The sequence below is a fragment of the Hordeum vulgare genome, chromosome 2H, assembly GCF_904849725.1.
Source record: "Hordeum vulgare subsp. vulgare chromosome 2H, MorexV3_pseudomolecules_assembly, whole genome shotgun sequence".
In the NCBI taxonomy this organism is placed as follows: Eukaryota; Viridiplantae; Streptophyta; class Magnoliopsida; order Poales; family Poaceae; genus Hordeum; species Hordeum vulgare.
The window spans coordinates 477,864,078-477,878,486 of NC_058519.1; positions in this window are offsets into that span (position 1 = coordinate 477,864,078).

Below are 14,409 nucleotides of genomic sequence, written 5' to 3' on the forward strand. Positions count from 1 at the left end.
ACCGTCCCTAGCATGCCTCTAGTTGGCTAGCCAGTTGATCGATGATAGTCAGTGTCTTCTGATTATGAACAAGGTGTTTTTGCTTGATAACTGGATCACGTCATTAGGAGAATCACGTGATGGACTAGACCCAAACTAATAGACGTAGCATGTTGATCGTGTCATTTTGTTGCTACTGTTTTCTGCGTGTCAAGTATTTATTCCTATGACCATGAGATCATATAACTCACTGACACCGGAGGAATGCTTTGTGTGTATCAAACGTCGCAACGTAACTGGGTGACTATAAAGATGCTCTACAGGTATCTCCGAAGGTGTTAGTTGAGTTAGTATGGATCAAGACTGGGATTTGTCACTCCGTGTGACGGAGAGGTATCTCGGGGCCCACTCGGTAATGCAACATCACACACAAGCCTTGCAAGCAATGTAACTTAGTGTAAGTTGCGGGATCTTGTATTACGGAACGAGTAAAGAGACTTGCCAGTAAACGAGATTGAAATAGGTATACGGATACTGACGATCGAATCTCGGGCAAGTAACATACCGAAGGACAAAGGGAATGACATACGGGATTATACGAATCCTTGGCACTGAGGTTCAAACGATAAGATCTTCGTAGAATATGTAGGATCCAATATGGGCATCCAGGTCCCGCTATTGGATATTGACCGAGAAGTCTCTGGGGTCATGTCTACATAGTTCTCGAACCCGCAGGGTCTGCACACTTAAGGTTCGACGTTGTTTTATGCGTATTTGAGTTATATGGTTGGTTACCGAATGTTGTTCGGAGTCCCAGATGAGATCACGGACGTCACGAGGGTTTTTGGAATGGTCCGGAAACAAAGATTGATATATAGGATGACCTCATTTGATTACCGGAAGGTTTTCGGAGTTACCGGGAATGTACCGGGAATGACGAATGGGTTCCGGGAGTTCACCGGGGGGGGGGGGGGGGGGAACCCACCCCGGGGAAGCCCGTAGGATTTGGGGAGACACACCAGCCCTTAGTGGGCTGGTGGGACAGCCCCAAAAGGGCCTATGCGCCTAGAGAAGAAAATCAAAGGAAAAGAAAAAAAAGGGGAAGAAGTGGGAAGGGAGGGGGACTCCTCCCACCAAACCAAGTCCAACTCGGTTTGGGGGGGGAGTCCTCCCCCCCTTGGCTCGGCCGACCCCTTGGGGATCCCTTGGACCCCAAGGCAAGGTCCCCCTCCCTCCTCCTATATATATGGGGCTTTTAGGGCAGATTTGAGACGACTTTCTCACAGCTGCCCGACCACATACCTCCATAGTTTTTCCTCTAGATCGTGTTTCTGCGGAGCTCGGGCGGAGCCCTGCTGAGACAAGATCATCACCAACCTCCGGAGCGCCGTCACGCTGCCAGAGAACTCTTCTACCTCTCCATCTCTCTTGCTGGATCAAGAAGGCCGAGATCATCGTCGAGCTGTACGTGTGCTGAACGCGGAGGTGCCGTCCGTTCGGTACTAGATCGTGGGACTGATCGCGGGATTGTTCGCGGGGCGGATCGAGGGACGTGAGGACGTTCCACTACATCAACCGCGTTCTCTAACGCTTCTGCTGTACGATCTACAAGGGTACGTAGATCACTCATCCCCTCTCGTAGATGGACATCACCATGATAGGTCTTCGTGCACGTAGGAAATTTTTTGTTTCCCATGCGACGTTCCCCAACAGTGGCATCATGAGCTAGGTTCATGCGTAGATGTCTTCTTGAGTAGAACACAAAAGGTTTTGTGGGCGGTGATGTGCGTTTTTCTTCCCTCCTTAGTCTTTTCTTGATTCCGCGGTATTGTTGGATTGAAGCGGCTTGGACCGACATTACTCGTACGCTTACGAGAGACTGGTTTCATCGTTACGAGTAACCCCCTTTGCTCAAAGATGACTGGCAAGTGACGGTTTCTCCAACTTTAGTTGAATCGGATTTGACCGAGGAGGTCCTTGGATGAGGTTAAATAGCAACTCATATATCTCCGTTGTGGTGTTTGCGTAAGTAAGATGCGATCCTACTAGATACCCTTGGTCACCACGTAAAACTTGCAACAACAAAATTAGAGGACGTCTAACTTGTTTTTGCAGGGTATGATTGTGATGTGATATGGCCAATGATGTGATGTGATATATTGGATGTATGAGATGATCATGTTGTAATAGAAATATCGACTTACACGTCGATGGTACGACAACCGGCAGGAGCCATAGGGTTTTCTTTATATTAACATATTTGTGCTTGCAGATGCGTTTACTATTTTGCTAGGGTGTAGATTTAGTAGTAATAGCATAAGTAGCACGACAACCCCGATGGCGACACGTTGATGGATGATCATGGTGTGGCGCCGGTGACAAGAAGATCGTGCCGGTGCTTTGGTGATGGAGATCAAGAAGCACGTGATGATGGCCATATCATGTCACTTATGAATTGCATGTGATGTTAATCCTTTTATGCACCTTATTTTGCTTAGAACGACGGTAGCATTATGAGGTGATCTCTCACTAAAATTTCAAGACGAAATTGTGTTCTCCCCGACTGTGCACCGTTGCTACAGTTCGTCGTTTCGAGACACCACGTGATGATCGGGTGTGATAGACTCAACGTTCACATAGAACGGGTGCAAAACAGTTGCGCACGCGGAACACTCGGGTTAAGCTTGACGAGCCTAGCATGTGCAGACATAGCCTCGGAACACATGAGACCGAAAGGTCGATCATGAATCATATAGTTGATATGATTAGCATAGGGATGCTTACCACTGAAACTACTCTCGACTCACGTGATGATCGGACTTGGGATAGTGTAAGTGGATCATGAACCACTCAAATGACTAGAGAGATGTACTTTTTGAGTGGGAGTTTGGCGTATAATTTGATTAAGTTGAACTCTAATTATCTTGAACATAGTCTAAGTCCACTTTGAATATATTTGTGTTGTAGATCATGGCTCACGCGAGTGTCATCCTGAATTTTAATACGTTCCTAGAGAAAGCTAAGTTGAAAGATGATGGAAGCAACTTTGTAGACTGGGCTCGTAATCTTAAGCTAATCTTACAAGCTGGAAAGAAGGATTATGTCCTTAATGCTGCGCTAGGAGATGAACCACCCGCTACGGCTGATCAGGATGTTAAGAACGCTTGGTTATCACGTAAGGAGGACTACTCAATAGTTAAATGTGCAGTCTTGTATGGCTTAGAGCCGGGACTTCAACGTCGCTTTGAGCGTCATGGAGCATTTGAGATGTTCCAGGAGTTGAAGTTTATCTTTCAGAAGAACGCCCGGATCGAGAGGTATGAGACCTCCGATAAATTCTATGCTTGCAAGATGGAGGAAAACTTGTCTGTCAGTGAACATGTGCTCAAAATGTCTGGGTACTCAAACCGTCTAGCTGAACTGGGGATTGAACTCCCGCAAGAAGCTATCACTGACAGAATCCTCCAATCACTGCCGCCAAGCTATAAAGGCTTTGTGTTGAACTACAACATGCAAGGGATGAACAAGTCTCCCCGCGAGTTGTTTGCGATGCTGAAAGTCGCAGAGTCTGAACTCCGTAAAGAGCATCAAGTGTTGATGGTGAGCAAGACCACTAGTTTCAAGAGAAACGGCAAAGGCAAGAAGGGCAATTCGAAGAAGAGCGGCAAGCCTGTTGCCAATCCGCCGAAGAAACCCAAGGTTGGACCTAAGCCTGAAACAGAGTGCTTCTATTGCAAGGGTATGGGTCACTGGAAGCGCAATTGCCCCAAGTATCTGGCAGATAAGAAGGCGGGCAAAGAAAAATCAGGTATATTTGATATACATGTTATTGATGTGTACTTAACCGGCTCTCGTAGTAGTGCCTGGGTATTCGATACCGGTTCTGTTGCTCACATTTGCAACTCAAAACAGGAACTGCGGAATAGACGGAGGCTGGCGAAAGACGAAGTGACGATGCGCATTGGAAACGGTTCCAAGGTTGATGCAATCGCCGTCGGCACCGTGTCACTTCAACTACCATCGGGATTAGTGATGAACTTAAATCATTGTTATTTAGTGCCTGCGTTGAGCATGAACATTATATCTGGATCTTGTTTATTGCGAGACGGTTACTCTTTTAAGTCTGAGAATAATGGTTGTTCTATTTCTATGAGTAACATCTTTTATGGTCATGCACCGAATGTAAGAGGATTGTTCATATTGAATCTCGATAGCGATACGCATATACATAACATTGAGACCAAAAGAGTTAGAGTAAACAATGGTAGCGCCATATTTTTGTGGCACTGCCGCTTGGGTCATATTGGTGTAAAGCGCATGAAGAAACTCCATGCTGATGGACTTTTGGAGTCACTTGACTTTGATTCACTTGACACGTGCGAACCATGCCTCATGGGCAAGATGACTAAAACTCCGTTCTCCGGAACAATGGAGCGTGCAAGTGACTTGTTGGAAATCATACATACCGATGTGTGTGGTCCGATGAGCGTGGAGGCACGCGGCGGATATCGTTATTTTCTCACCTTCACTGACGATTTAAGTAGATATGGTTATGTCTACTTGATGAAGCACAAGTCTGAAACATTTGAAAAGTTCAAGCAATTTCAGAGTGAAGTAGAAAATCATCGTAACAAGAAGATCAAGTTCCTACGGTCTGATCGTGGGGGTGAATATCTGAGTTTCGAGTTTGGTACTCACTTAAGACAATGTGGAATTGTTTCGCAGTTAACACCGCCTGGAACACCACAGCGTAATGGTGTGTCCGAACGTCGTAATCGTACTTTGTTAGAGATGGTGCGATCTATGATGTCTCTTACTGATTTGCCGTTATCATTTTGGGGTTATGCATTAGAAATAACTGCATTCACTTTAAATAGGGCACCATCAAAATTCGTTGAGACGACACCATACGAACTGTGGTATGGCAAAAGACCAAAGTGTCGTTTTTTAAAGTTTGGGGATGTGATGCTTATGTCAAAAAGCTTCAGCCTGAAAAGCTGGAACCCAAAGCGGAAAAGTGCGTCTTCATAGGTTACCCAAAGGAGACAGTTGGGTACACCTTCTATCTCAAATCCGAGGGCAAAGTGTTTGTTGCTAAAAACGGAACTTTTCTCGAGAAGGAGTTTCTCTCGAGAGAATTGAGTGGGAGGAAGATAGAACTTGACGAGGTTGTCGAACCTCTCATCCCTCTGGATGGTGGCACAGGGCAAGGGGAAACCTCTATCGTTGCAACGCCGGTTGAGGAGGAAGTTAATGATGATGATCATGAAACTCCAGTTCAAGTTTCCGTTGAACCACGCAGGTCGACGAGATCACGCGCTGCTCTAGAGTGGTACGGTAATCCCGTCTTGTCAATCATGTTGTTAGACAACAATGAACCTGCAAATTATGAAGAAGCAATGGTGGGCCCAGATTCCAACAAATGGCTAGAAGCCATGAAATCCGAGATAGGATCCATGTATGAGAACAAAGTGTGGACTTTGGAGATACTACCTGAAGGCCGCAAGGCTATTCAGAACAAATGGATCTTTAAGAAGAAGACGGACGCTGACGGTAATGTGACCGTTTATAAAGCTCGACTTGTGGCAAAGGGTTTTTCACAAGTTCCAGGAGTTGACTACGATGAGACCTTCTCACCCGTAGCGATGCTTAAGTCCGTCAGAATCATGTTAGCAATAGCTGCATTTTTCGATTATGAAATCTGGCAGATGGATGTCAAAACGGCATTCCTTAATGGTTTCCTTAAGGAAGAGTTGTATATGATGCAACCCGAAGGTTTTGTCGATCCTAAAAATGCTGACAAGGTGTGCAAACTCCAGCGATCCATTTATGGACTGGTGCAAGCATCTCGGAGTTGGAACAAGCGCTTTGATGAGGTGATCAAAGCATTTGGGTTTATACAAGTGGTTGGAGAATCTTGTATTTACAAGAAAGTGAGTGGGAGCTCTGTGGCGTTTCTAATATTATATGTGGATGACATATTACTGATTGGAAACAACGTAGAGCTTTTGGAGAGCACAAAAGGTTACTTGAATAAAAGTTTCTCCATGAAGGACCTAGGAGAAGCTGCTTACATTCTAGGCATTAAGATCTATAGGGATAGATTAAAACGCCTGATAGGACTTTCACAAAGCACATACCTTGATAAAGTTTTGAAGAGGTTCAAAATGGAACAGTCCAAGAAAGGGTTCTTGCCGGTGTTACAAGGTACAAGATTGAGTAAGACTCAGTGCCCAGCAACTGATGAAGATAGAGAGCATATGCGCTCCGTCCCCTATGCTTCAGCCGTAGGCTCTATCATGTATGCAATGCTGTGCACTAGACCGGATGTTAGCCTGGCCATAAGTATGGCAGGTAGGTTCCAGAGTAATCCAGGAGTGGATCACTGGACGGCGGTCAAGAATATCCTGAAGTACCTGAAAAGGACTAAGGAGATGTTTCTCGTGTATGGAGGTGACGAAGAGCTCGCCGTAAAAGGTTACGTCGATGCAAGCTTTGACACAGATCCGGATGACTCTAAGTCGCAAACCGGATACGTATTTATTCTTAATGGGGGTGCAGTAAGCTGGTACAGTTCCGAGCAAAGCGTCGTAGCAGATTCTACATGTGAAGCGGAGTACATGGCTGCCTCGGAGGCGGCTAAGGAGGGTGTCTGGATGAAGCAGTTCATGACGGATCTTGGAGTGGTGCCAAGTGCACTGGATCCAATAACCTTGTTCTGTGACAACACTGGTGCCATTGCCTTAGCAAAGGAACCAAGGTTTCACAAGAAGACCAGACACATCAAACGACGCTTCAACCTCATCCGCGACTACATCGAGGAGGAGGACATAAATATATGCAAAGTGCACACGGATCTGAATGTAGCAGACCCGCTGACTAAACCTCTTCCACGGCCAAAACATGATCGACACCAGAACTGTATGGGTGTTAGATTTATTACAATGTAATTCACATGGTGATGTGAGGGCTAGATTATTGACTCTAGTGCAAGTGGGAGACTGTTGGAATTATGCCCTAGAGGCAATAATAAATGTATAGTTATTATTATAATTCCTGTATCAAGATAATAGTTTATTATCCATGCTATAATTGTATTGAATGAAGACTCATTTACATGTGTGGATACATAGACAAAACACCATCCCTAGCATGCCTCTAGTTGGCTAGCCAGTTGATCGATGATAGTCAGTGTCTTCTGATTATGAACAAGGTGTTGTTGCTTGATAACTGGATCACGTCATTAGGAGAATCACGTGATGGACTAGACCCAAACTAATAGACGTAGCATGTTGATCGTGTCATTTTGTTGCTACTGTTTTCTGCGTGTCAAGTATTTATTCCTATGACCATGAGATCATATAACTCACTGACACCGGAGGAATGATTTGTGTGTATCAAACGTCGCAACGTAACTGGGTGACTATAAAGATGCTCTACAGGTATCTCCGAAGGTGTTAGTTGAGTTAGTATGGATCAAGACTGGGATTTGTCACTCCGTGTGACGGAGAGCTATTTCGGGGCCCACTCGGTAATGCAAAATCACACACAAGCCTTGCAAGCAATGTAACTTAGTGTAAGTTGCGGGATCTTGTATTACGGAACGAGTAAAGAGACTTGCCAGTAAACGAGATTGAAATAGGTATACGGATACTGACGATCGAATCTCGGGCAAGTAACATACCGAAGGACAAAGGGAATGACGTACGGGATTATACGAATCCTTGGCACTGAGGTTCAAACGATAAGATCTTCGTAGAATATGTAGGATCCAATATGGGCATACAGGTCCCGCTATTGGATATTGACCGAGAAGTCTCTCGGGTCATGTCTACATAGTTCTCGAACCCGCAGGGTCTGCACACTTAAGGTTCGACGTTGTTTTATGCGTATTTGAGTTATATGGTTGGTTACCGAATGTTGTTCGGAGTCCCAGATGAGATCACGGACGTCACGAGGGTTTCCGGAATGGTCCGGAAACGAAGATTGATATATAGGATGACCTCATTTGATTACCGGAAGGTTTTCGGAGTTACCGGGAATGTACCGGGAATGACGAATGGGTTCCGGGAGTTCACCGGGGGGGGGGGGGGCAACCCACCCCGGGGAAGCCCATAGGCTTTGGGGAGACACACCAGCCCTTAGTGGGCTGGTGGGACAGCCCCAATAGGGCCTATGCGCCAAGAGAAGAAAATCAAAGGAAAAGAAAATAAAAGGGGAAGAAGTGGGAAGGGAGGGGGACTCCTCCCACCAAACCAAGTCCAACTCGGTTTGGGGGGGGGGAGTCCTCCCCCCTTGGCTCGGCCGAACCCTTGGGGATCCCTTGGACCCCAAGGCAAGGTCCCCCTCCCTCCTCCTATATATATGGGGCTTTTAGGGCAGATTTGAGACGACTTTCTCACGGCTGCCCGACCACATACCTCCATAGTTTTTCCTCTAGATCGTGTTTGTGCGGAGCTCGGGCGGAGCCCTGCTGAGACAAGATCATCACCAACCTTCGGAGCGCCGTCACGCTGCCGGAGAACTCTTCTACCTCTCCGTATCTCTTGCTGGATCAAGAAGGCCGAGATCATCGTCGAGCTGTACGTGTGCTGAACGCGGAGTTGCCGTCCGTTCGGTACTAGATCGTGGGACTGATCGCGGGATTGTTCGCGGGGCGGATCGAGGGACGTGAGGACGTTCCACTACATCAACCGCGTTCTCTAACGCTTCTGCTGTATGATCTACAAGGGTACGTAGATCACTCATCCCCTCTCGTAGATGGACATCACCATGATAGGTCTTCGTGCGCGTAGGAAATTTTTTGTTTCCCATGCGACGTTCCCCAACACTATTCCCGAACCACGTCCTAAGACAACTTTGAAGATAAGAGGTATTCTATTCCTCAGTCCCGAAGATATGCAAGAAGCCAAGAAATCTATGCGAGAGAAAGGCATTAAATCTGAAGATGTCAAAAATCCACCACCTATCAAAGAGATCCATGGTCTCGATAACCCGATACAGGTAGTAGAAGTAAATTCTCTGCGTAGGTTTGATGAGAGTGATATTCCTTTTGCTAAGCCTGCTAGCCTATGCATGGATGAATTTGATAACTTCGTTGCCAAACAAAAGAGTTTCAATGATTATGTTAGCAGACAATTGAAACGTATGCTTAGTCATTTAAGTGCTTGTGCGGACAGAAACGTCAATGATCTTTAACTTCTGAGTAAACATGCCTCTATGGTTACTACTCAGGTAGAACAAGTACTTAAAGCTCAGAATGACTTGCTCAATGAGTTGAATGATAATTCTATCAGAGTCGTCACTAGAGGCGGTAGAATGACCCAGGAACCTTTGTATCCTCAGGGTCATCCAAAGAGAATTGAACAAGATTCTCAAGGAGTTAGGACTGACGCACCTAGTCATCCTAGAAAGAAGAAGAAAGATGATAGGAACCTGCACGCTAGCAACCCTGATGCTGCTACACCTGAGAGTCCAAACGATGCCTCTATCTCTGATGCGGAAACACAATCTGGTGATGAACATGAGCCTAATGATAATATCAATAGTGATGTTCATGATGATGCTCAACCTAGCAATGAAAAGGATGTGCAGATTGAACCTGTTGATCTTGATAACCCACAACCTAAGACTAAGAGATACGATAAGAGTGACTTCACTGCTAGGAAGCATGGTAAAGAAAGGGAACCATGGGTTCAGAAACCCATGCCCTTTCCTCCCAAACCATCCAACAAAAAGGATGATGAGGATTTTGAGCGATTCGTTGAGATGATCAGACCTGTCTTTCTGCAAATGTGTTTGACAGATATGCTCAAAATGTCTCCGTATGATAAGTACATGAAAGATATTGTGACTAATAAGAGGAGGATACCTGAGGTTGAGATTTCCACCATGCTTGCTAACTATACCTTCAAGGGTGGAACTCTTAAGAAACTAGGTGATCCCGGTGTGCCCACTATACCTTGCTCCATTAAAGGCAACTACGTTAGAACTGCTTTATGCGACCTTGGAGCCAGTGTTAGTGTTATGCCTCTCTCTCTTTATCGTAGACTTGAACTGGATAAGTTGACACCTACTGAAATCTCTGTGCAAATGGCCGACAAATCAACTGCTTTCCCTATCGGCATTTGCGAGGATGTGCGTGTTGTGGTTGCTAACACTACTATCTTAACAGACTTTGTTATCTTGGATATTCCCGAGGACGATGCCATGGCTGTCATCCTCGGAAGACCCTTTTTCAACACTGCAGGGCTGTTATAGATTGCAACAAAGGCAATGTCACCTTCCATGTCAACGGTAATGAGCATACGCTGCACTTTCCAAAGAAACAATATCGAGTACATTGCATCAATGCTATCGAAAAAACTTCATCGATTCTTATGGGAGCTTTGAATGCCCTATTCCTCGTGTCAAGATGAAGTATGATTTGCTTGTTGGGGAGATACACATCCCCATTGAGGTGACCTAGTGATTTGATCAACCTCATTGACGGATTTTCTTTTGATGACCATGAGATGGATGAATTGAGGAGTCACAGACCTCTGTTCCAAGCTTTCACTTTAGGTTGCTTAGAAGAAGAATGATAGATTTAGTTTAGTTTTCCCTGTTTTCTGTTTTACCATCCGGTAGAAAACTACCTCGAAAATAAAAGTTCTCCGAACGTCCTGAAAATCAAGTATGATTTTTTCTGGAATTTTTGAAAAATTCTGAGACACAGAGTTTGTCTGGGTGTGGGCCACAAGCCCTAGGGGCGCGGGCACCCCCTGGCCGCGCCACCCAGGCTTGTGGGGCCCACAGGCACCCCCTCCACTCATTCTTGCTCTCATCTGGTTCTCCTACCTCCAGAAAAAATCGTTTCACAGCTCAAACCCGTGTTCTTGCTCCTCTTGCTGGGATTTCCTATCTCTTTGCTCAAATCACCATTCTCCGAACCGTTTTGGGGAAATTACTCCTTGTTAAGTGACTCCTCCATTGGTCCAATTAGTTTTTTCTCTAGTGCCTTATACTCCGCGTATTTTTGCTGCCTTGGTGACCATGTTCTTGAGCTTTGCATGCTGATTTTAGCTAGTCCCAAGTAGTTTTGATGCGTAATATGGTCTCTAGGCACTTGTGGGAGTAGGTGCTACAAGTTTAGTTGAACCTTGTTCACCTTTCCTTTGGGTCACTGAAAATTTCAGAAAAGGAAGATGTTCAGGAGAAACTTTCATGGTGGTTCCTCAAGCAAGAGAGGTCCCCGTCTTGCGATTCGGGAGCCTGATCCTTACCAACCTAGGGACGTGCAGGTACAACCATGTGAATGGCCTTCTGATGAATTTATGATTGAGGCAGGTTTCAAAGATGAGTTTGATGCACTTGTTCACAACGTCGTACTCGAAGAATTTATCTCCGATAAATGTGAACAGTATGTTGCTCTCACTGCCTCTTTTGTTCGTAGATTCAAATTTTCAGCTGGCCGTGAGCCATTGGTACTGTTTGATCTCTATGATAAATCGTACACCACGGATTTAGAGGATTTCAATCGAATTTGCAAAATACCTACTTGGGGTAGCCTCAATGATCCTCCTAAATCTTTGGCTAGAGATTTTTGCTCTTGTATTACTGTTGGAGAAACTAGAGACATTATGCAAGCTACCATGGGGAGTATTCATTTTCCTGCCTTGCATTACTTTGCCCTCTTCATAGGTAGATGCATTAATGGCAAGATTGAGCATTGTCACCTGTGCGCACCCGACCTTAGTATCCTTAAGAGCACAGTGACGGGTGACAAAAGCTTCAACATGGGAGCTATAATAGCAAGGAGGCTGAATAAGAATGCTAATGAAGGGGATTTCATTGGTGGGATCTATGCCACTCGCATAGCAAATTTTCTTGGAGTACCCATCCGCGAAGGAGATCCCCCACTCCATACAGCTTTCCTTGACCGCGTCGCTTTGACACGCTACCAGTTCCTTGAGAGGGATGATGAATCCCTCCTATACCGATTAATATTTAACCGACAACGTGTTTGCCATATTACCCTTCCTGCTCCTGCCTTCTTTGACTTTCAGGTAAAACGGAGATATTACATAACCAGAGGAGAGGCAGAGGAGTATGAGAGGGAGGCAAAGGCTGCTTGTCTCCGTGAGGCAACTATTCAGGCAGTGGCTGCAGCGCTCCCGTATAACCCCCATTATGATTTTGGGTTTTGCCAGGACCATACTTGGGAGTAGACCAACTTAGATCAAAAGCCTAAGCTTGGGGGAGTACGTGTTCTCACTGACTTTACATTCTTGCTTATGCTTTAACTTTGTTCGCCGGTGTTCACACTTTGCCACTGTATCATTCATGCTAGTTTATTTTCTTTTTCTCGTTTTCTTTTCGTGTGTCTGTCTAGTTTGAGAAAACCCAAAAAGATTTTCTTTTCTTCTTTTGCTTGTTGGGAGCTTTCCCGTGTAGATAGTTTTCTTTTTCTTTGGGTCAAGGTAGAAGATATTGGTTACAATGTTTAGTGGCTCTTGAATGCATACCTGTTTAGCTTTCAAAGAGCCATATTACTTTGTCTTCTTCTTTGTGTTTGCCTACAGATTCCAGCTTTAGTCCAATGCACGAGCACTCTTATTATTGTTCACATCGTTCGGTCATGCAAGTGAAAGGCAATAATGATGATATATGATGAAGTGATTGAGCCTGAAATAGTTGGTATGAACTCGATCTATTTTGTTTTTGTAAATATGACTAGCTCATCATGCCTGATTCAGCTTTGTTGTGAGAGAAACATGTTTGCAATGACAACTTAGAGATCATGGTTGCTTATGGCATGCTTAATTAGCTAGGGGCTTATAATGGTTTGTCTTGGTTGCCCACATGAATGTTGAGATGACTATGATGTAGTATGATAGGATGGTATCCTCCTTCGAATGTTTCAAGTGGCTTGACTTGGCGCATGTTCACGCATGTAGTTGAAACAAAATCAACATAGCCTCTATGATGTTCATGTTCATGGTGATTTATGTCCTACTCATGCTTGCACTCAATGTTAGTTAATCTCAATGCATTTTGATGACTGTTGTCGCTCTCTAGTTGGTCGCTTCCCAGTCTTTTGCTAGCCTTCACTTGTACTAAGCGGGAATACTGCTTGTGCATCCACTTCGATAAACCCAAAGTTGTGCCATATGAGTCCACCATACCTACCTATGTGCGGTATCTACCTTCCGTCCCAAGTAAATTTGCATGTGCCACTCTCTAAACCTTCAAGAAATAATCTGTTTTGCATGCCCGAACCGCTCATGTGGTGACAGGGGGCTATTGGTATCTTCCATGCTAGGCGTGTTATCCTCGATATGTGTTTATTCACCATTCACGAGAAAGGGGCCGGTAATTGGAATTCCCAGTTCCATGCTCAAACCGAAAAGATAATTGCAAACAAAACTCCCCCAGGATTGATGTTGGTATGGACGGTACCCGAGGATTCGGCTAGCCGTGGAGTGTGATTGATTGGTGGTGGGGGAGTCAAAACTTTACTTTTTTGTTTGGGAACCGCCTATAGCATGTGTAGCGTGGAAGATGTTGAGAACTCTTAATCATTGTGTTGACAATGAAAGCATGCCACCATAAATTATTATCTCTGTTTTCAAAGCTTGAGCTCTGGCACCTTTGCAAATCAATGATTCCCTCTGCGAAGGGCCTGTCTATTTATGTTCCTGTTGAGTCATCCTCCTCTTACAAAAGCACCAATTAGAGAACACCTCTGTCATTTTTATGCTTTGCTTTTAACTGTGTTGAGTATGACTATGACTGGATCTTCATTGCCTTGAATTACAATGTTTAGTCAGCCCTTGGTCTTTGAAGGTGCTCTACATTTATGTTTTGCGGCCTCAGAAAGAGCTAGCGAGATACCATCTATTCATACTGCTTCATGTTGTTTTGATTGAAGTGTTGACATTTGAGGCTTATTATTATTTTCTCGCTAGTGGATTATTCCATTGATATGAGTTTACCGTGAGACCAAGATGTCATTTGCTTATGTGGTTTGCTTGTGATCTTGCTGAAATTCTGGTTATGAGTTAGACATAGTTGCAACAACAAGATCAAACAGAGTTCGTCAAAGTTTTTCTTTTGTCTCTTTTAGTTTGTCAACTGAATTGCTTGAGGACAAGCAAGGCTTTAAGCTTGGGCGAGTTGATACGTCTCCGTCTACTTTTCCGAACTCTTTTGCCCTTGTTTTGGACTCTAATTTGCATGATTTGAATGGAACTAACCCGGACTGACGCTGTTTTCAGCCGAATTGCCATGGTGTTGTTTTTGTGCAAAAATAAAAGTTCTCGGAATGTCCTGAAAATTTACGGAGATTTTTTCTGGAATAAAAGAAAAATAACTGCGCGAAGATCCACCGGAGGGGGCGTGCGAGTGGGCCACAAGCCCACAGGCCGCGGCCACCCCCTAGGCCGCGCC